General features: G+C 39.8%; 1 long non-coding RNA gene across 1 annotated transcript; it reads right to left on the bottom strand.

Annotated features, from left to right (window-relative positions):
• Positions 1 to 6,617: 6,617 nt before the first annotated feature.
• LOC116751992 lies at positions 6,618 to 24,708 on the bottom strand. Its single transcript, XR_004349391.1, has 3 exons — positions 24,697 to 24,708; positions 7,185 to 7,189; positions 6,618 to 6,755 (listed from the first exon to the last, which is right to left on the bottom strand). It is a non-coding gene; the product is annotated as an uncharacterized LOC116751992 (long non-coding RNA).
• Positions 24,709 to 25,340: the final 632 nt, after the last annotated feature.

Consider the following 25,340-nt stretch of genomic DNA (forward strand, 5'->3'; position numbering starts at 1 on the left):
AAGGAGCTAGCACACTGTCTGATGGATTGTATGTGCTCAATAAATATTTATTAGATGAGCAATAGAATGAATGAGTGAATGAAAAGGACAGGTTGATTTCAGCCTTAACTGAAAGTCAAAATAAAGAAAAATTTGTGAAACTTTTGTCCTTCAATGGGCTTTCTCTGTTTAGACATTTTTTTTTTTTGGTTCTTCTTTCTGACCCACCTTTTTGATCCCAAAATCTAATCCCATCCCTAAAACCAGAGCTTCTTGCAGGCAAAATTGTGTAGAAGGAGGTTTGCTTTCTTTGATCACCTGTCTATTTCTTTAATCTATTTTTCCAGTGAATTCTGTGTTGGAAATCCATTCTCCTCTATGCAACCCTCCCTCACTTTCAATTCTAACCCTTGCCTAAGATCCCAATGCTCTCTGACAGGTGTGAGGTGATATCTTACTGTGGTTCTGATTTTCATTTCCACGATGATTAGTGATGCTGAGCATCTTTTCATGTGTCTGTTGGCCATTTGTATATCTGCTTTGGAAAAATATGTATTCAGGTCCTCTGCCCATTTTTATTTTCTTTTATTTTTTTAACATCTTTTTTCAAGTATAATTGCTTTATAATGATGTGTTAGTTTCTGCTGTATAACAAAGTGAATCAGCTATACATATATCCCCATATCTCCTCCCTCTTGCATCTCCCTCCCACCCTCCCTATCCCACCCCTCTAGGTGGTCACAAAGCACCAAGCTGATCTCCCTGTGCTACGCGGCTGCTTTCCACTAGCTATCTATTTTACATTTGGTAGTGTATATATGTCCATGCCACTCTCTCACTTTGTCCCAGCCTACCCTTCCCCCTCCACTTGTCCTCAGGTCCATTCTCTACATCTGCATCTTTATTCCTGTTCTGCCCCTAGGCTCTTCAGAACCTTTTTTTTCTTTTTTTACATTCCATATATATGTGTTAGTATACAGTATTTGTTTTTCTCTTTCTGACTTAATTCACTCTGTATGACAGACTCTAGGTCGACCCACATCACTACAAATAACTCAATTTCATTTCTTCTTATGGCTGAGTAATATTCCATTGTATATATGTGCCACATCTTCTTTATCCATTCATCTGTCAATGGACACTTAGGTTGCTTCCATGTCCTGACTATTGTAAATAGAGCTGCAATGAACATTGTGGTACATGACTCCTTTTGAATTATGGTTTTCTCAGGGTATATGCCCAGTAGTAGAACTGCTGGGTCGTATGGTAGTTCTATTTTTAGTTATTTCAGGAACCTCCATACTGTTCTCCATAGTGGCTGTATCAATTTACATTCCCAACAACAGTGCAAGAGGGTTCCCTTTTCTCCTCACCCTCTCCAGCATTTATTGTTTGTAGATTTTTTTGATGATGGCCATTCTGACAGGTGTGAGGTGATACCTCATTGTAGTTTTGATTTGCATTTCTCTAATGATAAGTGATATTGAGCATCCTTCCATGTGTTTGTTGGCAATCTGCACATATTTGAAGAAATGTCTATTTAAGTCTTCTGCCCATTTTTGGATTGGATTGTTTGTTTTTTTGTTATTGAGCTGCATATAAATTTTGGAGATTAATCCTTTGTCAGTAGCTTCGTTTGCAAATATTTTCTCCCATTCTGAGGGTTGTCTTTTCATCTTGTTTATGGTATCCTTCACTGTGCAAAAGCTTTTAAGTTTCATTAGGTCCCATTTTCTTATTTTTGTTTTTATTTCCATTTCTCTAGGAGGTGGGTCAAAAGGGATTTTGCTGTGATATATGTCATAGAGTGTTCTGCCTTTGTTTTCCTCTAAGAGTTTTATAGTGTGTGGCCTTACATTTAGGTCTTTAATCCATTTTGAGTTTGTTTTTTGTATATGGTCTTAGGGATTGTTCTAATTTCATTCTTTTACATGTAGCTGTCCAGTTTTCCCATCACCACTTACTGAAGAGGCTTTTCTCCACTGTATATTTTTGCCTCCTTTATCAAAAATAAGGTGACCATATGTGTGTGCGTTTATCTCTGGGCTGTCTATCCTGTTCCATTGATCTATATTTCTGTTTTTGTGCCAGTACCATACTTTCTTGATTACTGTAGCTTTGCAGTATAGTCAGAAGTCAGGGAGCCCGATTCCTCCAGCTCCATTTTTCTTCCTGAAGATTGCTTTGACTATTCGGGGTCTTTTGTGTTTCCATACAAATTGTGAAATTTTTTGTTTTAGTTCTGTGAAAAATGCCATTGGTAGTTTGATAGGGATTGCATTGAACCTGTATATTGCTTTGGGTGGTACAGTCATTTTCACAATGTTGATTCTTCCAATCTAAGAACATGGTATATCTCTCTATCGCTTTGTGTCATTTTTGATTTCTTTCAACAGTGTCTTACAGATTTCTGAGTACAGGTCTTTTGTCTCCTTAGGTAGGTTTATTTCTAGGTATTTTTTCCTTTTGTTGAGATGGTAAATGGGAGTTTTTCCTTAATTTCCCTTTCAGATATTTCATCCTTAGTGTATAGGAATGCAAGAGATTTCTGTGCATTAATTTTGTATCCGCTACTTTACCAAATTCACTGATTAGCTCTAGTAGTTTTCTAGTGGCATCGTTAGGATTCTGTATGTATTCTCATGTCATCTGCAAACAGTGATGGTTTATTTCTTCTTTTCTCATTTAGATTCCTTTTATTTCTTTTTCTTCTCCAACTGCTGTAGATCAAACTTCTAAAACTATGTTGAAAAATAGTGGTGAGAGTGGGCAACCTTGCCTTGTTCCTGATCTTAGTTGAAATAGTTTCTGTTTTTCACCATTGAGAACGATGTTGGCTGTGGGTTTGTCATATACGGCCTTTATTATATTGAGGTAAGTTCCCTCTATGCCTACTTTCTGGAGGGTTTTTATCATAAATGGGTGTTGAATTTGTCAAAAGCTTTTTCTGCATCGACTGAGATGATCATACGGTTTTTCTCCTTCAATTTGTTAACATGGTTTATCACACTGATTGATTTGTGTATATTGAAGAATCCTTGCATTCCTGGGATAAACCCCACTTGATCATGGTGTATGATCCTTTTAATGTGCTCTTGGATTCTGTTTGCTAGTATTTTGTTGAGGAGTTTTGTATCTATGTTCATCAGTGATATTGGCCTGTAGTTTTCTGTTTTTTGTGACATCTTTGTCTGGTTTTGGTAGCAGGGTGATGGTGGCCTCAGAGAATGAGTTTGGGAGTGTTCCTCCCTCTGCTATATTTTGGAAGAGTTTGAGAAGGATAGGTGTTAGCTCTTCTCTAAATGTTTGATAGAATTTGCCTGTAAAGTCATCTGGTCCTGGGCTTTTGTTTGTTGGAAGATTTTTAATCATAGTCTCAATTTCAGTGTTTGTGATTGGTCTGTTTATATTTTCTATTTCTTCCTGGTTCAGGTCTTGGAAAGGTTGTGATTTTGTCAGAATTTGTCCATTTCTTCCAGGTTGTCCATTTTATTGGAATATAGTTGCTTGTTGTAATCTCTCATGATCCTTTGTATTTCTGCAGTGTCAGTTGTTACTTCTCCTTTTTCATTTCTAATTTATTGATTTGAGTCCCTCGCCCTCTTTTTCTTGATGAGTCTGGCTAAAGGTTTATCAATTGTCTTTATCTTCTCAAAGAACCAGCTTTTAGTTTTAGTGATCTTGCTATTGTTTCCTTCAATTCTTTTTTCATTTATTTCTGATCTGATCTTTATGATTTCTTTCCTCTGCTAACTTTGAGGGTTTGTTGTTGTTCTTTCTCTAATTGCTTTAGGTGTAAGGTTAGGTTGTTTGTTTGAGATGTTTCTTGTTTCTTGAGGTAGGATGTTTTGCTATAAACTTCCCTCTTAGAACTGCTTTTGCTGCATCCCATAAGTTTTGGGTCATCGTGTTTTCATTTTCATTTGTTTCTAAGTATTTTTTGACTTCCTCAGTGATCTGTTGGTTATTTATAGTGTACTGTTTAGCCTCCGTGTGTATTTTTTACGGATTTTTTTCCTGTAATTGATATCTAGTCTCATAGCATTATGGTAGGAAAAGTTATCTGATATGATTTCAATTTTCTTAAATTTACCAAGGCTTGATTTGTGACCCAAGATATGATGTCTCCTGGAGAATGTTCCATGAGTACTTGAGAAGAAAGTGTATTCTTTTGTTTCTGGATGGAATGTCCTATAAATATCAATTAAGGTCATCTTGTTTAATGTGTCATTTAAAGCCTGTGTTTCCTTATTTATTTGCAGTTTGGTTGATGTGTCTATTGGTGAAAATGTGGTGTTAAAGTTCCCTATTATTATTGTGTTACTCTCACAATAATTTCCCCTTTTATGGCTGTTAGCATGTGTCTTATGCATTGAGGTGCTCCCATGTTGGGTGCATAAATATTTACAATTGTTATATCTTCTTCTTGGATTGATCCCTTGATCATTATGTAGTGTCCTTCTTTGTCTCTTGTAACAGTCTTTATTTTAAAGTCTATTTTGTCTGATATGAGAATTGCTACTCCAGCTTTCTTTTGATTTCCATTTGCACAGAATATCTTTTTCCATCCCCTCCCTTTCAGTCTCTATATGTCCCTAGGTCTGAAGTGGGTTTCTTGTAGACAGCGTATATATGGGTCTTGTTTTTTTAATCTGTTCCGCCAGTCTATGTCTTTTGGTTGGAGCATTTAATCCATTTACATTTAAGGTAGTTATCGATATGTATGTTCCTATTACCATTTTCTTAATTGTTTTGGGTTTGTTACTGTAGGTCTTTTCCTTCTCTTGTGCTTCCTGTCTAGAAAAGTTCTTTTAGCATTTGTTGTAATGCTGGTTTGGTGGTGCTGAATTCTCTTAGCTTTTGCTTGTCTGTAAAGCTTTTAATTTCTCTGTCAAATCTGAATGAGATCCTTGTTTGTAGAGTAATCTTGGTTGTACGGTTTTCCCTTTCATCACTTTAAATATGTTCTGCCACTCTCTTCTGGCTTGCAGAGTTTCTGCTGAAAGATCAACTGGTAACCTTATGGAGATCCCCTTGTATGTTATTTGTTGTTTTCCCTTGCTGCTTTTAATATTTTTTCTTTGTATTTAATTTTTGATAGTTTGCTTAATATGTGTCTTGCCACGTTTCTCCTTGGATTCATCCTGTATGAGACTGTTTGTGCTTCCTGGACTTGATTATTTCCTTTCCCATATTAGTGAAGTTTTCAACTATAGTCTCTTCAAATATTTTCTCAGTCCCTTTCTTTTTCTCTTCTTCTTCTGGGACCTCTATAATTTGAATGTTGGTGCATTCAATGTTGTCCCAGATGTTTCTGAGACTGTCCTCAATTCTTTTCATTCTTTTTTCTGTATTCTGCTCTGTGGTAGTTATTTCCACTATATTATCTTCCAGGTCACTTATCCGTTCTTCTGCCTCAGTTATTCTGCTATATTGATTCCTTCTAGAGAATTTTAAATTTCTTTTATTGCGTTGTTCATGATTGCTTGCTCTTTAGTTCTTCTAGGTCCTTGTTAAATGTTTTTTGTATTTCTCCATTCTATTTCCAAGATTGTGGATCATCTTTACTATCATTACTCTGAATTCTTTTCCAGGTAGACTGCCTATTTCCTCTTCATTTCTTTGGTCTGGTGGGTTTTTGCCTTCCTCCTTCATCTGCTGTGTGTTTCTCTGTCTTCTCATTTTGCTTAACTTACTGTGTGTGGGGTGTCCTTTACGCAGGCTGCAGGTTTGTAATTCCTGCAGTGTAATTCCCACTGTTTTTGGTATCTGCCCCCAGTGGCTAAGGTTGGTTCAGTGAGTTGTGTAGGTTTCCTGGTGGAGGGGAATGGTGCCTATGTTCTGGTGGATGAGGCTGGATCTTGTTGTTCTGGTGGGCAGGATTGCGTCCAGTGGTGTGTTTTGGGGTGTCTGTGACCTCATTATGATTTTAGGCAGCCTCTCTGCTAATGGGTGGGGTTGTGTTCCTGTCCTGCTAGTTGTTTGGCATAGGGTGTCCAGCATTGTAGCTAGCTGGGTCTCAGTGTTGAGATGGAGATTTCTGGGAGAGCTTTTGCCGTTTGATATTGTGTGAAGCCGGGAGGTCTCTGGTGGACCAATGTCCTGAACTCAGCTCTCCCACCTCAGAGGCACAGGCCTAACACCCGCCTGGAGCACCAAGACCCTGTCAGCCACACAGCTCAGATGAAAAGCGAGAAGTAAGAAAGAAAGAAAGAGAAATAGAGAAAGAAAGGAAGGAAGGAAGGAAGGAAGGAAGGAAGAAATAAATAAATAAATAAAGAAAGAAAGAAAGAAAGGAAGGGAGAAAGAGAGAGAAGGAGAGAGGGAGGGAGGGAGGAAGAAAGAATAAAATTATTAAAATAAAAAATAAAATAAATTATTAAAAATAAGATAAAAAATTAAAACGTAATAAAAAAAGAAAGAAGGAAAGAAAGAAGAGAGCAACCAAACCAAAAAACAAATCCACCAATGATAACAAGCTCTAAAAACTATACTAAAAACAAACAAACAAACAAACAAAAAACGGACAGACAGAACCCTAGGACAAATGGTAAAAGCAAAGCTATACAGACAAAATCACACAAAGAAGCATACACATAAACACTCACAAAAAGAGAAAAAGGAAAAAAAAATCTTTTGGGAAGTCTGAGGTCTTCTGCCAGCATTCAGTAGGTGTTCTGTAGGAGTTGTTCCACATGTAGATGTATTTGTGATGTATTTGTGGGGAGGCTAGTGATCTCCACGACTTACTCCTCTGCCATGTTGAAGGTCTCTCCCTCTGCCTATTTTTAAATTGGGTTGTTTGTCTTTTTGATATTGAGCTGTATTAGTTCTTTGTATATTTTGGATACTAACCTGTTACTGGATAGATTGTTTGCAAATGTCTTTTCCCATTCAGTAGGCTGCCTTTTTGTTTCACTGATAGTTTTCTTTGATGTGCAAAAGCTTTTTAGTTTGATGTAGTCCCATGGGTTTATTTTTGCTTTTGTTTCCCATCCAAAAGACAACAAACAGCAAGTGTTGGCAAGGATGTGGAGAAAAGGGAACCCTCTTGCACTGTTGGTGGGAATGTAAATTGGTGCAGAGATCATAGAAAACAGTATGGAGCTTCCTCAAAAATTAAAAATAGAACTGCCATATAATCCAGCAATTGCACTTCTGGGTGTTTTCCCGATGGAAACAAAAATACTAATTAGAAAAGATACGTGCACTCCAATGTTCACTGCAGCATTATTTACAATAGCCAAGATATGGAAGCAACTAAGTGCCCATAGGTAGGTGAAAGGATAAAGATGTGATGTAGGTATACACACACACACCACACCACACACATACCACACCATCCACCCCCCCACCCACAGGAATATTGCTCAGCTATAAAAAAATGAAATTTTGTCATTTGTGACAACATGGATGGATCTAGAGAGTATTATGCTAGGTGAGATGTCAGATAGAGAAATACACTGCGTGATCTCATTTATATGTGGAATCTAAAAAACAAACAAAGCAAAAGGAAAACAGATTCATAGGTACAGAGAACAGAGTGGGGAGGGGTGATGGGGTGGACAAAATAGGCAAAGGAGATTAAGAGGTACAAATCTCCAGTTATAAAAAAACAAGTCACAGGGATGTAATATACAGCAAAAGGAATATGGTCAATAATACTGTAATAAATGTAAGCGGACAGATGGTTACTAGCCTTATTGCGGTGATCATTTCATAATGTATGCAAATGTCAAATCATTATGTAGCATACTTGAAACTAATGTAATATTGTACAGCAACTGTATTTCAATAAAAATAAAACTCCCAGTGCTCTCATATTGCTTCCAGTCACCCCTAATCCTAAACTTTCTAACCTTCTGTTCCTGGTCAAAGTCCATCTGTCCAACGTCCTATTTCCTGAAGGCCCTGTGCATATCAGGACAACTGTGTAAAGTGACGGCTTCCTGCCAACAGTGGATAGTGACCTAATCTGTTGCTCCTTCTCCTCCCTTTTAATTTGATCATCATTCTCTTAACCAAGGAGGTGGTCAAAACTTTGATATTAGGAATCATCCTCTATGGAGCCCAAGAAGCAGTGATGGTAGGAGGAGGTTTCTAATGATCAGCAAATATTTACTGAGCCCTGTGTTAGGGTCTGAGGGACATACAAAGATGAATAAAGAGCATTTCTTCTTCTCAAGCATCTTTATGGGAAAACAAGCATTCAATAACAGTGTAGGAGTCCAGTATCTTGTTGCTTGTCAAACAAACGATGGTAAACACATTATGAGTTTAAATTAGACTGTATGTATAATACACTTTGTATTAGGCCTAACACATAGTAGGCCCAGTCAGTAATGTTAATTCTTCTTCCCTCTTAGGGAGGGATAGATTTTTCAGGGCTAGAGTAGGTTAGCTGGCCTCCACTTAGGAGGGGTTCTCTCTTAGCAGCTCTGGGAACATATTCAACTTGTGAAGAAACTTTTTCAACTCCATAAATGTACCCATTTTTATTCAGAACTGATTTCTATTAAGAAACAATTATAGGGGCTTCCCTGGTGGCACAGTGGTTAAGCATCTGCCTGCCAATGCAGGTGACACAGGTTCGAGCCCTGGCCCGGAAAGATCCCACATGCCGTGGAGCAACTAAGCCTGTGCGCCACAACTACTGAGCCTGCGCTCTAGAGCCCGCGAGCCACAACTACTGAGGCCACGTGCCACAACTACTGAAGTCTGCGCTCCTAGATCCCATGCTCTGCAACAAGAGAAGCCACCACAATGAGAAGCCCGCGCACCGCAACAAAGAGTAGCCCCCGCTCGCACAGCAACTAGAGAAAACCCGCGCGCAGCAATGAAGACCCAACGCAGCCAAAAATTAAAAAAAAAAAGAGTGGTGACCTCCCAAAACAACACTGCAAGGGCTGAGTCACTTTAAAAAAAAAAAAAGCAACAATTACAGAAAAAGAGTATATATTTATATGTATAACTGAATCACTTTGCTGTACACCTGAAACTAACACAACATTGTAAATCAACTATACTTCAGTTAAAAAAAAAGTAATTACAGTTGACCCTTAAACAATGGGAGTGGGGAGAGGGGGCAAAGGAGGGGTTTAGGGTCGAGAGAGGAGGGTTTACAGTCAGCCCTGGCCCTCTGTATCCGTGGTTCCAACTGGGAATTGTGTAGTTCTGTACATAGTACGTATTTATTGAAAAAAATCTGCATGTAAGTGGACCCGCACAGTTCAAAGCCATGTTTTTCAGGGTCAACTGTGTTCTCTTCACATTCAAGCAGGTCTCCTAGGACCCAGCTGATCCACACCTTTTTACTTGATGTGTGTACACAGAAGAGAGAGAATCAGAGCTGGAAGGGACTACAGAGGTTGTATGGCTCTTCCCTCATCTCAGAGATGCTGAAACGGAGGCCAGACAAGTGACATGATGGTGGTCACTCAGAGCCAGAACCAGGACTGAGTCCTCAAATATCCAGCCCTAAACTCTTAAAAATAAATATACTTAACATAACTGTATATTATTTGTATTATTCAACCACTAAGCAAATGAAAATAGCTTTTAAAAAATTATCAAAGTATGTGCTTATGGTAAAGCTATGGAAAGGTATAGAAAACAAAAGGGAAACATTATAAATCAATTATACTCAATAATACTTTAAAAAAAAGTATTCTCTATATGTAAAAAAAAAACAACAAAAGGGAAATCAACTTTTTATTCCACTATCCAGAGACAGCATCTCTATAAACATTTTTGGCAAATGTTTTTCAGACTTCACACACACACACACACACACACACACACACACACACACACACACACCATGCTGCTTGGGCCCCTAGCCTCCATTCTACATCCCTCTGCACTCACAGCTGTCTGCTGAGCTCCCCACCTCTCAGACCCAGGCTGACCCTCCCCTGTGGCTCTAGGGGTGGACAATCCGACCCAATCAGAGCCAGTGAGGGCCCAGGGACTCTTTTTTCATGGGATTTGAGGATGAGACTATGTAAGGTTTGGAGCAAGGTCTGCAAGTATTCCAGGGAGGGCCTACCTGTCTGGGTCTGGAGCTGAATGGAGCTGAGTGATATTGTCTGTCCTTCCCACACTCTCCCATAGTACTTACTAGAATAATCTAGTAAGAGTAGATTAGAGTAGCTAGCTGGCTGTTACCAGTGTATTCGATTCTTAAAGGACTTTGAGCAAGTCACTTTACCTCTCTGACCCAGTTTCCTCATCTCTAAAGTGGGATACTACTTGGGAGATTATCGTGAGAATAATCTACTACTACTGCTATCAGTACAGATCATAATAACTAAATTTACAACTGCCTCTGTTAATTGTTTGGTGGGATCAGGACTTAAGCCAAGCAGTTTAATATATTGTTTTATTTACTTTTCACATCCACAGAGAGTGGAAGGGGGATCTGCTTATGATTGCTTGTGTAAGTGGTGAAGGAATGAAGTGCAGGACCAGATTCCAGCTGCTCTAGTTCCTGTCACAGTCATTTTGGTAACTGACCCCTTCTGTCTCTCTGAATGTCTGGTAGGCGGATCATGGTGTATTTCAGAGCCTCTTGGCTGGGGGCCACCCTTGCCTTCTGCAGAGGCCAGGACACTGGTTCCAAACTAGAGTGAGAAGTGCTTGTCGGGCTGTCGCCTAGAGGCTGGGGCACTGGCCAGAGCCCTCTCTGTCTGCAGTGCCCCCTCCCTGGCTGGGCCCCAGTGTTCCCTAGGTAACCACAGGGACGCAGTACAGATTTATGGCCCCACTGCTCCTGAGCAAGTACCTTACATGTTCTGTCTGAGAGCGATGGTGTCTGGCTCCCAGATGACTCATCGGGAGGAGAACAGACACAAGTGGGTGGCACAGAAGGAACGAAAACCCACTTCTTACATCCCCAAAGCAAGAACACCAAGAGAATTGCTCCATCACACAGACTGTTAAAAAGGCAAATGTAAGGTAGATAGCTAGTGGGAAGCAGCTGCATAGCACAGGGAGATCAGCTCGGTGCTTTGTGACCGCCTAGAGGGGTGGGATAGGGAGAGTGGGAGGGAGACACAAGAGGGAGGGGATATGGGGATATATGTATAGGTATAGCTGATACAGTTTGTTATACAGCAGAAACTAACACACCATTGTAAAGCAATTATACTCCAATAAAGATGTTAAAAAAAAATAAAACTACCATGAAGTATAAGAACATAATAAAATACAATACAGAAGCTTTGTGCTAAATAGGTTATTAGGTGAGAAGTCCAACAATAATGAAAAAGAGCTTATAAAAATATTAGGAAAATATATGATAGAAGAAATTCCCTAAGTATGTTCTTCAACAAATCTAGTTTTGTCAATGAATTGGCTAAATAAACTGGCCAGCATGAATAAAAAAAAAAAAGGCTCCCATTTTATATAGATGGGGATACTGAGGCCCTATTCCATCTGCTCCTTCATGGATGACATGAACATTTGCTGAGCTTTGTGCCAGGCTGGGTTAGATCATGTGGGAAACACAAACATGGAGAAAACACAGACTCTGCCATCAACAGTGCTATTGACTAAGCAAGGGGCTAAGACGTGGAATAGGGAACCATTACCAGGGAGGGACGTTAAAGTGTGGGAGGGCTCTGAGAGTTAGCTGTCAATCATTTGTACTTAAGTAGGTTCAACTTCACTTCACTTCACTTCATTCTTTTAGCATCTACTTACTAGGTGCTGAGGACAGCGGAGATGAACAAGAAACCCCTCAAGAAACTTTTAGAAAAATGTTGGGATTTTCCTCAAGGTAACATCTGGTTGATTTTAAGAAAGTTAAATGATACAGAACTGAAATTACATTTTACAGCAGGTTCATTAGTTCATACTGGTATTTAGCAAGTTTTATTTATTTGTAAAGTATTGTTCTTACTGGGATTCTATTTGGCCTATTTGGCTGGTGCTTGAGGCAGGAGGGGATGCACCTGCTGATAAGTCCCCTCAGTTTTCCCTCTGAGGATGGCAAGCACGCTGTTCTGAGACAGAGGGAGAAAAATAAGATCTTTCTGGGTCCTTGCAGAGAGTGAACTATTTTTGTTCTCCACTCCTGGGGAGCTTGTTAAAGTAACACATGTATTTTACATAGTGAATATTTCTACATTAATGTGCATATTTAAAAATAATACCAATACTTCCATATGTAGGTGTTCCCCTTCAAAGTGGTCACTTCAGGAGGCGATAAGCTTGTTTCAATAATCCAATTAAAATTAATTTTTCTCTTCTTTCAATATTGTTTTCGAACCAATGCACATCTTGTGATCATTATGGTGGAGTTAAACATTCATTATTTGAGAGCAGATTTTTAGAAGCAACCGATAGTCTTATGAAGGCATCTAGCACTGGTCCGTGGCCTCTCTGTCCTACATTCCTTCCATGACTTCCCCTGTGCTGTTCTGTATGGCTGGGGGCTAAGTCCCCACTCCAGGCTGTAGTTCCCAGACTCCCTTGTCATCTGGCTTCTAGCTCGGTTTGGTCAGTGGTGGACATGGTGGGAAGGAGAGAAACAGGAGAAGTCAGGACATTTCTCTCTCTTCTTCTTCCTGAGAGTTGTTCCATGACTCCTCCTGCACCAGACAGGTTCAATAATATCTATCTCAGTCTCTACCTCTACCTCCATCTCTATCTCCATCTCTATCTATACCTATATATATCTCAATGGCTTGCTATATACCAGCATGAACTTTCTATAAAATATAATACAAAAGAGATTTCACTCACTCACAATAGCAAACAAATATGTAATACCCAGGAATAACTTTAGCAAGAAATGTATAAGACCCAAATGGAGAAAATGACAAAACTTTAGTGAGGAGCGTGAAAGAGGACGTGAACAAATGGAAAGATGTACTGTGCTTCTGGAAGTATTGTAAAGATGTCAATGCCCCACAGTTTAATCTAGTTATTTAAGTAATTTCATCTGAAATATCAGTGGGATTTGGAAGGAACTTAACAAAATGACTCCAAAGTACTTCTGGAAAAATAAGTGCTTAAGAATAGCCAAAATTTTTTTTAAAAAGGAGGGCTATGTGGAGGGAATTTCCCTACTAGATTAAAATGCTGGATAATGACACTGGCAGAGGGTAGGCTGGCAGACCATTAGAACAGAAGAGATCATCTGAAAAAAGATCCAACTATACATGAAATTTAAAATGTGATAAAGGTGACATTTCTGTTCTTCACAAATGGTGTCAATTTTGGATATTTGGAAAAAAATAAAGTTAGAGCCTTACTTCTCACCTTACATAAAATACAAATTCCACACAAATTAGAGATTTAAATGTGACCATCTAAATCATAAAAACACTAAAAGAGAGCATAGGTGCATAGTTTTAGCTTCTTAGGGTTAGAGAATTCTTTTTAGCAATAGCATTTAACATCAGAAACCATAAAAGAAAGAGTATAAACGCACCATTGTAAAGCAATTATACTCCAATAAAGATGTTAAAAAAAAAAGAAAGAGTATGTCTATAAATGAAAATGTAAAACTTATGTGGCAAAACCTCCCACACGATGAAGTTAAAACACAAAGGATAGGGACTTCCCTGGCGGTCTAGGGGTTAAGACTCTGTGCTTCCACTGCAGTGGGGTGCGGGTTGGATCCCTGGTCGGGGAACTAAGATCCCACATCCTGCATGCCACGTGGTGCAGCCACACACACACACAAAAAAAACCAAAACCACCCCACAAAGGACATATTCAAAATACACATTCAACTTATTCAAATAATAGATAACTAATATTGGATATTTAAGAAATCCTTTTGATCAATTACAAAAAGATGAATAACATCCAAATAAAAATGTGAAAAGGATATGAATGGATAAATCTTAAATAAAATACATGGATGATCAATAATCATATACAAACTTGTAAAAGAAAGGCAAATCGCATAACAATTATATCTGGTTTTTACCTACTGGGCAGATAGAAAAGAATAAAACTGAGTCTAAAAGGTCTGAAAAGGGTGAGGAAAAATTGATTGTTTCATACAGCGATGGTGGGCATGCAAATTGGCACATTGTTAAAGGGCATTTGACAGTATGTCAAAGGACTTGAAAATATGAAAGCTCTTTAACATAGCAATCCTCCTTTTTGGAATTTACCTCAATAAAACAAGCAAACAAATGCATAAAGATCTGTCATCACAGTTTTGATATAAAAGCAAAGTCACACACACACACACACACACACACACACGCTTGTAACCTGACTGGAAGCAGCCTAAATGTTTGCCACAAGGGAACTGCTTAAGACATTACTCTACATCCACACAGAGATTGCCACGCAGCCATTTAATGACGATGTAAAATCATGATGTTGTATATATTTAAAGACATTCTTCTCATAAAATATTGAAAGTGAAAAAAACCAGGATGCCAAACGATATAAATAGCTCAAATCTACTTTTATAATATATAAATGCTTTAAAAAGAGGTAATAAGCATATAGGCAGATACATTAGCTGAGATTATATCTGAGTAGGTGGAGAGATTATAGATGATTTCAAAATTTTCCATATTTTCTGAAGGTATTCTTTTCTTTTTTTTTTTTTCGGTACGCGGGCCTCTCACTGTTGTGGCCTCTCCCGTTGTGGAGCACAGGCTCCGGACGCACAGGCTCAGTGGCCATGGCTCACGGACCCAGCTGCTCCGCGGCATGTGGGATCTTCCCGGACCGGGGCACGAACCCGTGTTCCCTGCATCGGCAGGCGGACTCTCAACCACTGCGCTACCAGGGAAGCCCATATTCTTTTCTTTTTAAGATAACAGACATGTAATCAACTGCCTCCCTCTCCCCCAAAAAATTATTTTGAAAGGGCAAAGTCAATTGGAGCCAAATATGTTAAATAATGTAGGAATCAAGATGGAAGGCTTTTTTCCTTAGAGATCCACTAAAGCTGTACTTACCCATTTTCCCACAAACATTTTGGCCCATTTTGTTCCTTCTGCTAGAAATAGTCTTTCCAAGCTGCCTTCCTCCAGTCCTTTCCACCTATGAGATTCCTACCAGCCTCTGAGGGTTATAGCTAAGTCCCTGTGGACCTCCCTGGCCCTACTGCAGCCGGATCTGCTTGCTCCTTCCTCAGCGCTTCCACAGCACTGTGGACACGGCACCAGCACAGTCCACACCTGCCCCCAAGTGTCACGGTTTCTGGGGATTGTCCTATTCCCCTCCCTTCACAGGAGAATCAAGATGCAGTTTTGCAGGCTGGGATGAGGGTGGGGAAGCCCCAACAGAGAACAAAAGACATCAAGTTGAAGGGAGCTCAATGCTCACAACCATGAAGGTCCAAATTCAGGAATGAGGGCGTGACCAAATCTGGCTGGGTGGACTTAAATTGGAACCAGAGACGTAAGACCTATCAGATGACCATGTGCTTGTAAGGACACTTGGTTCGAGAAAACTAGCTCCAAGTAACTTAAGCAAAAACAGGACTTTACTGTGTTAGTGGGGTATAATAAGCAATTCAAAACCTGGCATGTATCTGGGCTTCAGTAGCAACTGGACCCAAGTGTTCAAGACCCTTTGGATAACTCCTCACATACCATATTTCACCTTTGTTTCTTTCCACAGGATGAAACCCTCTTTCTGTGATCCACAAGATGAGAAACAAGACCACAAAAAGCTCTAATTTTTACATCTCAGCATGTGGGCAGCCAGAAAAAGCCTGGCTCCTTTATATCAGTCTTGTTCCAAAACTCCCACAGAAGGGCTCAGGTAAATCTGAGGATCAGGGGCTTACAGCTGGACCAATTGGCTGTGGCTAAGCTTTGGTAGGTGACTAGCCCTGGACCATCAACACTGGCCAGGGAAAGGGGGTCACATTCTTCTGGGAAGGTATCCATGGTGACCATATAGATGAGAGAGGGACAGTTCTTAGCAAGAAGGTGCCTCATAGGTATTCACTGCAGAGCACATAAAGATCCAGAATGGGATGGAGGAAAGAAGAGCCTGAGGGTTTGCCTAGAAAACCACTTAACATTTGAAAATTATTATTATTTTTATTTTATTTTATTTTTTATGGTACGGGGCCTCTCACTATTGAGGCCTCTCCTGTTGCAGAGCACAGGCTCCGGACGCACAGGCTCAGTGGCCATGGCTCACAGGCCCAGCCGCTCCGCGGTATGTGGGATCTTCCCGGACTGGGGCACGAACCCTTGTCCCCTGCATTGGCAGGCGGACTCTCAACCACTGCACCACCAGGGAAGCCCTGAAAATTATTTTTAAGAGCCAGTCAGAGTGTAATGTTTGAATAGATTGGACATCTGCCTCATTTTTTCCTTCTAAATTATAAATGCTTTGAGGTTCTGGACTTTGCTGTTGTTGTTGTTGCCATCTTTCAGTGTTTGTTATAGCCCCTTCCACCTAATGAGTGGGCAGTAAAGGACTGTTTTAATTTTGATCTAGGGGTTCTCATTGGGGGTTCTGCAAACTGGATCTGTAGACCTTTGGAAAAGAGGACTGGATGTATTTGTGATATTAAAAAAATCCATAGCCTGACTCCCTAGGTGACTGCTTGGCTGACAGCACTCATTTGGAAGTGGACATCTTAGTAAGCATAGTAATACACCTGTTGCATTTCCCCAGGCCCACTGTGTATGTACGACGTGTGTGGGAGAACCACTCGAATGGAATCTGGAGTGCTCATCGTGATGAGCATCTCAGAGCATCATGAAGACCTCCCATTTCTGCTGGGCTCCTGTCAGTGATACCAAGACCAGTATTGGCCAGAGTTAGAGGGTGTAAAATTCACTCTTTAGATTCATGAATTCATACATTTTCAGTTAGGATACTTTTAAAGTTCCATGACTGCTTAAGCAAAAGGAATTTGTTGGTTCACATCAGAGAATGTCTGGCTTCAGGAGAAGCTTGGTACAGGGCTCATACAGTCCAACCAGAATACAATTTCTCTGTTTTGATTTTGTGGTTTTGGTAAGGGCTCTGTTTTAAGACAGCGTTTCCCTTCATGCTCAACCAACTTAACTGCCAACACTTCCTGAGGCTACATCCTTCTATTCATATCTAGTAGGAAAGATAAAGCCCACTTCAAATCCCTGGACTTGAGTCTCATTGGCTCTGTTTAGATCGAACTCTGAACCAGTCACTGTGGCTGGGGGTTAGAAGGTGGATGAGATGCCTTGCTTGGTTTAGCTTAGTTATATGCTCATGACTAGCATAAAGCTTAAAAGCTGAGAGTGGGGAAGGCAGCTCCCCTTACCCCCAAATTGGGCTATGACATCACAGAGGGGGAGGAGACCAACAAAGGTGAACAACAAAGTTTACCACATACACAGTTGGTAGGGATTTTGGGGATCCTGTGGTCTAACAGCTCATTTCATAAGTTATAAAACTGATGCCCAGAAAAGTCAAAGAGATTGCCCCAGGACACTCAACAAATTAAGAGCAGGGCCAAGGGCTCTTTACTTCCCCATTTGGAGCTCTTCGCACTAAAGCACCTACTCTTTAAGGACCCATCGCTACAGCTCAGGTCATCATCTTCTACCTCAGTTTTCATTTCCATGAGGGATCATAGCAGCAGGGCTGCTGAGTACATTAGTGCAGGTTATGGACTGCACAATTCCAGGGGGTTCCATTTATATCAAAATCTATATGAATGACACTCATTAGAGTTGTGAAGAGCATGTGTATGGGCATACTAGGAGTCCTTCAGTAGGGATGGCAAATACTTATCACATGTAGTGACACTTCTTCTAGTACTCATGACAGGCATTACCTGTCAATCATGTTACTCTTTCCGACTAAACTCAGATTTAATCTCAGAATCTTTCTCAACCCAACCCTCTTTGTTACCACCAGTGTTCAACTGTAGCTGGCACTTGGGCTAAAATCTATTTGCCTTCCTATACTAAAGTAAGTAGCTCACATCTGTCCTCTGAATGATTCCCCTCCCAAATCTCTACCTTAGCTTCTATTCATTGGTACTAGCATCAGATAGTGAGAAAACTCCCAAGCAAAACAAGCAGTCAATACTGTCAGGATAACTTCACAGAATGTTTTAAGGATTAAATGAGATAATACAAGTAAAGTCCTTAGACTGTGACTGGCATCTTGCAAAGGTCAATAATTCGTAATTCAAAATTAAAACATTTAAAAATCACCTTGTTGGAATCTATAAACATATGTTTAATGTGCTAATAGCTCCTAATGTCTGTATTCTTGATTTAGCCACTAGGTTACAAACGTAAGTCAGAGTATATATAATTTGCTGAGTATGACTGAGAAGTAGATGCTTATCAGTTTCAGTTGTCACACTCTCTCACCCCCCTCCACACACACACACACACACACACACACACACACACACACAGTCCTTCTGGGGATCAGGTTCTGTGATCCAGTGGCTTCTAAAATCTAGAAATCTAGGGGGCATAATTCTTTCTGTTCTTATGCCTTATGACTATCTCAGGAGTCAGTCTCCTCTCTCTTCTCTTTTCCCTTGCTTTCTGTGTTCACAGGAAACCAGTGAACTTGAGGGGTTGTGGTGGTGACAGGGGTCAAGAGGGGCCATCCTTCAGTGGTTCTTATGGGTGATACAAAAGCAGCCAAACACACTTGGTAGGACCACAGACATCAGCATAACTTGTTTCTTTCTTTTCTTTTCTTCTTTCTTTCTTTCCTTCTTTCCTTTCTTTCTTTTTCTTCCTTCCTTCCCTCCCTCCCTCCCTCCTTCCTTCCTTCCTTTCTTTTTACATCTTCATTGGAGTATAACTGCTTTACAATGTTGTGTTAGTTTCTGCTGTATAAAAAAGTAATCAGCTATATGTATGCATATATCCCCATATCCCCTCCCTCTTGCATCTCCCTCCCACCCTCCTTATCCCACCCCTCTAGGTGGTCACAAAGCACTGAGCTGATCTCCCTGTGCTATGCAGCTGCTTCCCACTAGCTATCTGTTTTACATTTGGTAGTGTATATATGTAAATGCTACTCTCTCACTTGTTGCAGCTTACCCTTCCCCCTCCCCGTGTCCTCAAGTCCATTCTCTACATCTGCATCTTTATTCCTGTCCTGCCCCTAGGTTCATTAGAACCATTTTTTTTAAGATTCCATATATATGTGTTAGCACACAGTATTTGTTTTTCTCTTTCTGACTTACTTCACTCTGTATGACAGACTCTAGGCCCATCCACCTCACTACAAACAACTCAATTTCGTTTCTTTTTATGGCTGAGTAATATTCCATTGTATATATGTGCCACATATTCTTTATCTATTCATCTGTCGATGGACACTTAAGTTGCTTCCATGTCCTGGCTATCGTAAATAGTGCTGCAATGAACATTGTGATACATGACTCTTTTTGAATTATAGGTTTCTTTCTTTAAAAAAAAATTAAAAAAATTATAGTTGATTTATAATATTTCAGGTATACAACATAGTGATTCAGTATTTTAATAGATTATACTCCATTTAAAGTTATTATGAAATTATGACTATTTCCCTGTGCTGTGTAATATATCCTTGTTGCTTATTTAGTTTATACATAGTAGTTTATGTCTCTTAATCCTCTACCCCTATCTTGCCCCTTCCCGTCCCTCTCCCCACTGGAACCACTAGTTTGTTCTCTATATCTGTGAGTCGGTTTCTGTTTTGTTATATTCATTCATTTTATTTTTCAGATTTCACATATATGTGATAACATACATCAAATATATTATTTGTCATTGTCTTATTTCACTAAGCATAATACCCTCTAGATCCAACCAAATTGTTGCAAATGACAGAATTTCATTCTTTTTTATGTCTGAGTAATATTTCATTGTATATGTGTATGTCTATCTATCTAATCTATATCTATATATATCTCATCTTCTTTATCTATTCATCTGTTGATAGACGCTTAGGTTGCTTCCGTAACTTGGTTACTGTAAATAACGCTGCTATGAACATTGAGATGCATGTATCTTTTCAAATTAGTGTTTTCATTTTCTTTGGATATATACCCAGGAATGGAATTGCTGGTTCATATGGTAGCTCTATTTTTAGTTTTTTTGGGAAATGCCATACCATTTTCCATAGTGGCTGCACTAATTTATACTTTACATTCTCACCAACAGTGTACAAGAGTTCCCCTTTTATCCACATCCTTGCCAACATTTGTTATCTGTAGATTTTTTGATGATAGTAATTTTGACAGGTGTGAGGTGCTATATCATTGTGGTTTTGATTTGCATTTCTCTGATGATTAACGATGCTGAGCATTTTTTCATGTGCCTGTGGGCCATCTGGATGTCTTCTTTGGAAAAATGTCTATTCAGGTCTTCTGCCCATTTAAAAAAATTGGGTTGTTTTGATTTTTTGATATTGAGTTGTGTGAGCTATATATATATATATATTTTTTGGGGGGGGGTATTAACCCTTCACTGGTCATATTATTTGCAAGCATTTTCTCCCATTCAATAGGTTTTCTTTTTGTTTTGTCAATGGTTTCCTTCACTGTAAAAAAGCTTTTAAGTTTAATTAGACCCAATTTGTTTATTTTTGCTTTTCTTTCTTTTCCCTTAGGAGACTAATCCAAAAAAATATTGTTATGATTTATGTCAAAGAGTGTTCTGCCTATGTTCTCTTCTAGGAGTTTTATGATTTCAGGACTTACATTTAGATCTTTTACCCATACTGAGAGGTTTTTTGTTTTGCTTTATTTTTGCTTTTTTTTGTATATGGTGTGAGAAAATGTTCTAATTTCATTCTTTTACATGTAGCTGTCCAGTTTTCCCAGCACCACTTATTGAAGAGACTGTATTTTCTCCATTGTACATTCTTGCCTCCTTTGTTGTAGATTAAATGACCATAACTGCATGGGTTTACTTCTGGGCTCTCTATTTTGTTCTATTGATCTATGTGTCTGTTTTTGTATCAGTTCCATGATGTTTTTTTTTTTTTTTTTTGCGGTACGCGGGCCTCTCACTGCTGTGGCCTCTCCCGCTGCGGAGCACAGGCTATGGACGCGCAGGCCCAGCGGCCATGGCTCACGGGCCCAGCCGCTCCGCGGCACGTGGGATCCTCCCGGACCGGGGCACGAACCCGGGTCCCCTGCATCGGCAGGCGGACTCTCAACCACTGCGCCACCAGGGAAGCCCTCCATGATGTTTTGATTGCTGTAGCTTTGTAGTATAGTCTGAAGTCAGGGAGCGTGATACCTCCAATTTTGTTCTTTTTTCTCAAGATTTCTTTGGCAATTCAAGGTCTTTTGTGGTTCTATATAAATGTTAGGGTTATTAGTTCTAGTTCTGTAAAAAATGTCATGGGTATTTTGATAGGGATTGCATTAAATCTGTAGATTGCTTTAGGTAATATGGATATTTTAACAATACTAATCCTTCCAATCCAAGAGCGTGGGGTATCTTTTCATTTCTTTACATCATTTGCAATTTCCTTCATCAATGTTTTATAGTTTTCAGAGTATGGGTCTTTCTAGGTATTTTATTCTTTTTGATGCGATTGTAAAGGGGTTAATTTTTAATTTCTCTTTCAGACAGTTTTTTATTAGTTTAAATAGATTTTTGGTGGAGATTTTAGGGCGTTCTATACATAGTATCATGTCATCTGCAAATAGTGACAGTTTTACTTCTCCGCTTCCAATTTGGAACCAGCACAACTGGTTACTTTAAATGGAATCATAGGCAGAACAAGCGGAGATACCACAGAACAGCCTTGCCCAGGACTTCTCTCACTGTGGTTTGTCATCCTGACCAGGCAGAGGGAGGAGAGAGGGAGGGTGAGAGAGGGAGCAGGGAGGGGTGGCGAGTGTTATTAGCTTAATGCCATGACGACTGGAGCTGTGCCAGCCCCTGGGCTCTCAGCCATACTTATTTTTTCAGGCGTCAGTGCTCCTTGTCCTTATCCTGCTACTGGACCTTTTATAAGTGCACAAGGAAGAGGTGGCCAAACTCCTTGGCTATCCATATAGATCAGAGTGACAGAGAAGGTCCCAGCAGGAGGGGACTTTGAAGATCATGTGACCCAGAGGCTTTGTTTTATAGATGAAGGAACAGGGAGTCCAGAAGGAAAATCTAGATTCAAATGTTCATCAACAGGGAAAGGCCTAGGTTCTTTTAAAGACCTAGATGGGACAACTTTGTGGACCGTAACCTGTTGGCACTTGACCTTGAAGAGAAGTGGGCAAGGATTTCAGAAGCCTTGGAAGAACATTAGAGGAGATATTTTCAGAGGCAGAAAAATTTTTAAAAATCACTCTGCTTAAAAGATTGGTTTAAGATAGCAGAGTAGAAGGATGTGCACTCACTCCCTCTTGCTAGAGCACTGGAACCACAACTAACTGCTGAACAATTATCGACAGGAAGACACTAGAACTCACCAAAAAGGATACCCCACATCCAAAGACAAAGGAGAAGCTGCAGTGAGACAGTAGGAGGGGCGCAATCACAATAAAATCACATCCCCAAACTGCTATGTGGTTGACTCACAAACTGGAGAACACGTATACCACAGAACTCCACCCACGGGAGTGAAGGTTCTGAGCCCGTCAGGCTTCCCAACCAGGGGGTCTGGCAACAGGAGGAGGAATTCCTAGAGAATTACACTTTGAAGGCTAGCAGGATTTGACTGCAAGACTTCGACAGGACTGGGGGGAAAAGAGACTCCACTCTTGGAGGGCACACACAAAGTAGTGTGTGCATCAAGACCCAGGGGAAAGAGCTGTGACCCCACAGGAGACTGAACCAGATCTACCTGCTAGGGTTGGAGGGGCTCCTGCAGAGGCAGGGGATGGCTGTGGCTCACCTCAAGGACAAGGACTCTGGCAGCAGAAGTTCTGGGAAGTACTCCTTGGCGTGAGCCCTCCCTGAGTCCGCCATTAGCCCCACCAAAGAACCAGGTAGGCTCCAGTGTTGGGTCGCCTCAGGCCAAACAACCAACACCAGCCCCAACCATCAGCAGACAAGCAGATTAAACTTTTACTGAGCTCTGTCCAACAGAGCAACACCTAGCTCTACCCACCACCAGTCCCTTCCATCAGGAACCTTGCACAAGCCTCTTAGATAGCCTCATCACCAGAGGGCAGAGAGCAGAAGCATAAACAACTACACTTCTGCAGCCTGTGGGAGAAAAACCACATTCACAGAAAGATAGACAAAATGAAAAGGCAGAGGACTTTGTACCAGATGAAGGAACAAGATAAAACCCCCCAAAAACAACTAAATGAAGTGGAGATAGGCAACCTTCCAGAAAAAGAATTCAGAATAATGATAGCGAAGATGATCCAGGACCTCGGAAAAAGAATGGAGGCAAAGATCAAGAAGATGCAAGAAATGTTTAACAGAGACCTAGAAGAATTAAAGAAGAAACACTTAGAAGAGTCAAAGAACAAACAAACAGAGATGAACAATACAATACCTGAAATGAAAAATACACTAGAAGGAATCAATAGCAGAATAACTGAGGCAGAAGAATGGATAAGTGACCTAGAAGACAGAAGGGTGTAATTCACTGCCACGGAACAGAATAAAGAAAAGAGAATGAAAAGAAATGAAGAGAGCTTAAGAGACCTCTGGGACAACATTAAATGCAACAACATTCACATTATAGGGATCTCAGAAGGAGAAGAGAGAGAGAAAGGACCCAAGAAAATATTTGAAGAGATTATGGTTGAAAATTTCCCTAACATGGGAAAGGAAATGGCCACCCAACTCCAGGAAGCATACAGAGTCCTAGGCAGCATAAACCCAAGGAGAAACAGGCTGAGACACATAGCAATCAAACTGACAAAAATTAAAGACAAAGAAAAATTATTGAAAGCAACAAGGAAAAACTGACAACAGAAAAGGGAACTCCCATAAGGTTAACAGCTGATTTCTCAGCAGAAACTCTACAAGCTGGAAGGGAGTTTCACAATATATTTAAAGAGATGAAAGGGAAGAACCTACAACCAAGATTACTCTACCTGGCAATGATCTCATTCAGATTCGATGGAGAAACCAAAGCTTTACAAATAAGCAAAACCTAAGAGAATTCAGCACCACCCAAGCAGCTCTACAACAAAAGCTAAAGGAACTTCTTTAAGTGGGAAACAAAGGGAAGAAAAGGACCTACAAAAACAAACCCATAACGATTAAGAAAATGGTAACAGGAACATATATATTGATAATTACCTTAAATGTGAATGGATTAAATGCTCCAGCCAAAAGACACAGGTTCACTGAATGGAAACAAAAACAAGACCCATCTATATGCTGTCTACAAGAGACCCACTTCAGACCTAGGGACACATACAGACTGAAAGTGAGGGGATGGAAAAAAGATATTCCATGCAAATGGAAATCAAAAGAAAGCTGGAGTAGCAATACTCGTATCAGATACAATAGACTTTAAAATAAAGAATGTTATAAGAGACAAGGAAGGACACTACATAATGATCAAGGGATCACTCCAAGAAGGAGATATAACGATTATAGATATATATATGCACCCAACATAGAAGCACTTCAATACATAATGCAACTGCTAACAGCTATTAAAGAGGAAATCGACAGTAACACAGTAATAGGGATTTTAACACCTTGCTTACACCAATGGACAGATCATCCAGACAGAAAATTAATAAGGAAACACAAGCTTTAAATGATACAATAGACCAGATAGATTTAACTGATATTTATAGGACATTCCATCCAAAACCAGCAGATTACACTTTCTTCTCAAGTGCACATGGAACATTCTCCAGGATAGATCATATCTTGGGTCACAAATCAAGCTGTGGTAAATTTAAGAAAACTGAAATCATATCAAGCATCTTTTCCAACCACAAAACTATGAGATTAGAAATCAAGTACAGGGGAAAAAAAGTAAAAACACAAACACATGGAGGCTAAACAATATGCTACTAAATAACCAAGAGATCACTGAAGAAATCAGAGGAAATCAAAAATTACCTACAGACAAATGTCAATGAAAACACAATGATCCAAAACCTATGGGATGCAGCAAAAGCAGTTCTAAGAGGGAAGTTTATAGCAATACAATCCTACCTCAAGAAACAAGAAAAACCTCAAATAAACAATCTAACCTTACACTTAAAGGAACAGGAGAAAGAAGAACAAACAAAACCCAAAGTTAGCAGAGGGAAAGAAACCATAAAGATCAGAGCAGAAATAAATGAAAGAGAAACAATAGCAAAGATCACTAAAACTAAAAGCTGGTTCTTTGAGAAGATAAACAAAATTGATAAACCATTAGCCAGACTCATCATGAAAAAGAGGGAGATGACTCAAATCAATAAAATTAGAAATGAAAACGAAGTTACCATGGACACTGTAGAAATACAAAGCATCCTAAGAGACAACTACAAGCAA

This window comes from Phocoena sinus, chromosome 3 (genome assembly GCF_008692025.1).
Source record: "Phocoena sinus isolate mPhoSin1 chromosome 3, mPhoSin1.pri, whole genome shotgun sequence".
NCBI classification, from domain to species: domain Eukaryota; kingdom Metazoa; phylum Chordata; class Mammalia; order Artiodactyla; family Phocoenidae; genus Phocoena; species Phocoena sinus.